At 48.1% G+C, this 3157-nt stretch overlaps 1 long non-coding RNA gene across 1 annotated transcript; it reads left to right on the top strand.

Annotated features, from left to right (window-relative positions):
- The first annotated feature begins 293 nt into the window (after positions 1-293).
- LOC127749532 (uncharacterized) lies at positions 294-1098 on the top strand. Its single transcript, XR_008011213.1, has 2 exons — positions 294-705; positions 793-1098. It is a non-coding gene; the product is annotated as an uncharacterized LOC127749532 (long non-coding RNA).
- The last annotated feature ends 2059 nt before the right edge of the window (positions 1099-3157 follow it).

The raw sequence follows: 3157 nt of genomic DNA, 5'->3' as shown, positions 1-3157 counted from the left end.
CACGGATCAGAATGTAACGAGACTGGGTGCACTCCACATGGGGAGGGACAATGTTTTGCTAGGTTGGATGTATCTCTGTGCACATCTTCATCAGATACGAATTTGTCTGTAGTACACATTGTACCTAGGAGGTAAAAATTCTTTACATTGTATGTAACATTGATACAACTTTGTATCTGTTTTAGATGTGACAAGGACACAGCCTGCGTACAAAGTTCCTTTACAATTAACGTTTCCTGGGTAGAGAGATTTGAAAGCGCCTGCGAAGCGTTGGCTAGGCCGACCCGCCGGCTGGTTTTGAGCGCTGCCTCGATCCCGGGCGTGCTCCACGAAAACCCCGCCGTGACGCCCGCACTCAACCTGCTGATCGTCGTGTGCAAAAACTGCTGCCTTTGTCGTACGACATGTTATGTTACGTACTGCCCGATGACATGCTGAGTAGCTCCTCGGCGGGACAACCCAAGGAGCTTTACCGCAGGTATATCCTGAGGAGTAACTTCTCAGTACCTTAACTCAAAAGTACCTCCCAATCAGATCCCGGCCAAGATGTCCATGTGGTCGTGCTGCACAAGACATCCTGATTTGCTCCAAGGCATGTACTTTTGGGATGTCCCAGTAGCACGTGTGAGGGATTCGTGTGGGATGATCCCAAACTCCTCCCAAAAGTAAATGGGAGCTGCTTTGTTGACTGGGTTCCAGCTTCGAGTGAGTAGTCCTCTGGGCGCGCCCACCATTGTGCCGGGCCGGCGCTGAGGTTTGCATTTGAAAGGCACGGCCGCCCTATTGTTCCAGCGTCCGCATTCGAGTCGGCGTTCCGGGACACGGCGCTGCGTCCCGCGACGCCCCTGCACGTGGTGGGCCTGTCGCCCAGGAGTTGCAACGTGTGCAGCAACTGGCTCACCGCTCGGCACCGGACCTACGGCAAGCACCCCTCGGCCGAGGCGGCGTCCTGCGCGACCTGCGCCGAGGCGCGCGCCACCTGCGCCTCCATGCCTGCCGCCGCCACCGGCCTGCAGTACGTTTGCGTGGGGCGGTAACCAATGACGGACTTGGTTCGTGTATTACTTTGTCAAAAATCAATAAATGATAAAACAGTAATTTTATAAGAAAGTTTTCTCTTGCTTCCGCTTCCGCTCTGAATGAACCGTCCATGTTTTCTGGAGATCCGAGCCGTGTCACCGGTAGCTGTTTTTGTTTGCGTCAGTCCCGCTCCGCACAGCCCTAAATCCCCACCTCAGGAGGACCCCACCGAACACCCAGAAAATGGTAACCTTGTCACAAGGCTATATGCGTTGCTTCAACGCTATTTTTTCCTCAAAAAATACAAGGAAAATTGTCTTTGACTTAAGGCAAACTGCGTTAAAATAAAGTAAAAATTTCCTTAAATCAACTTAATTACCTTGAAAATAACGGAAAAACCTTGAACTAAGGTCAAAAATTAGCTTGTATTTTTTTAAAATAAATTTTCATGGTTTAAGGATAACATTGTCTGGGTGAATGAATTTGGCTGCAAGTTGTGCAACGATCAGCAGATGACACGTGGTGTGGATGAGATTAGGACTTTCAAGTAAAAACAACAAAAATAGTGTCTTCTCACTCTCGCCCGAGCCTTACGGGGAAGTCTCTGCCGTGCGATAATGTTCGTTCTTCTTCAGGGGAAAGGCTTGCGGCCACTCGAGGGTTCTTAGCACTGAAGTGTCGTCCTTTCTCAGTCCGCTCTCCTGTGGAAAAGCGATCCAGTGCAACGCCCTCGTGTCCATCTGTTCCAGTAGAGGAAGATAAGCTTGAAACCCCAAGGGGCGGAGGGGTGTCAAATCGTGTGTACACTTCACCTGTATTTCTTGTGCATTTTTCAAACATTTTCGCGTGTATTAATTTCCATATATTTCTGAAGATTTCTCTGTATGTTAGAGGATTTTTTTGTGTTTGTTTATTTGTTATTATATTTTTTTTGCATATATGTGCACACGATTTTTTTGAGTTTGCTGCCCCACCTCCTTACTGCCAACGCAAGGAAGCGGAGCTGCGAACTCGACGGGGCCCGCGTGCGCGGAGTAGCGCCGCTACAGGTGGCGGGCCCCCGCGCGCAAAAGGGGAGCGCAGAGCGCAAGGAGAAGAGGCGGCCTGTCGAATTTACGTCCCCACACTCACTTTATATCTTATCAATAAAGTCTTTCAGAGAAAAAATGAAACAGCAGAAGGTATCGTAAATCCCTCTTATCAGTGTAAATAGTGGTGATGGTGTCTTGACAAAGCAAACACCGGTAAGAATTGAGATCATGAAAAAGTATGATTGTTAAATGACACCGTTTCGACGCAACGGATCGTTTTGACATCGTTTCGAGAGATATCATTTCTCACTGGGTAGGTTACGTGCTCTTCAGTGTGCCTTATCACGAACATGTCGACACCGCTCCCAGTCTGACGACCAAAAGAACGTCTGTTTTTCGCAGATTAATTTGGCACATTGCGGGAGCTCGGCGCCTGCGAGACTCAGCATAGGCCACCCCGCAGTACACACATGCCCTATAAGCAAGATATGGCCTACCTACCGGGCGCTATGAGAGCTCGCAGAAGGAGCTGATCTAGCTCGCAGAAGGAGCTGATCTGGTCGTACACTGTAAAAAAAATCTACAGCAGTTACAACAGTGTTTAAACTGATAGTTGGAATAAACACAAAAATAAAAAAAAAAAAGTTCCGTTCAGGAACGGATCGTGAAAGCAGATGATACGAATTCAAGAATTATTCCAGTCTATAATATTTCAGTGGGAGATCACAGGACGCATTCTGCAGAAGTACATAGATAATTTACAAATCTTGATTCACATTTAATTACGTATTTATACACAAAAAGATTTGGGTTGTGTTCTGTGTCTCCTATACTTTGTAATGTTTTGAAGGGTCTAAGACCAAGTTAGTGTGAAGAGGGGCGTAGAGACAGTTTGCGAGTGATACTTCTCAATAGAGAAATGGTTTGAAAATAATGTTTCTGAATTCATTTAGTTTTGTCGCTTCATAGAGAGTTTGAATTACCGCGCCGCCAAGCCGAGCTCCGAGCTGCGCTTCGAGCCGAGTGACGAGCCGAGTCTGCCGGAGGGAGGGGGAGGGGGAGGGGAGCCTGCGTATAGGGCTATGGGCTGTGCGGCATGGGCACGG

Source organism: Frankliniella occidentalis, unplaced genomic scaffold (assembly GCF_000697945.3).
Source record: "Frankliniella occidentalis isolate FOCC.00 unplaced genomic scaffold, Focc_3.1 Scaffold63, whole genome shotgun sequence".
Lineage (NCBI taxonomy): Eukaryota > Metazoa > Arthropoda > Insecta > Thysanoptera > Thripidae > Frankliniella > Frankliniella occidentalis.
Note: the sequence above shows the minus strand (reverse complement) of the source record. Positions and strands in the feature narration are given on the sequence as shown.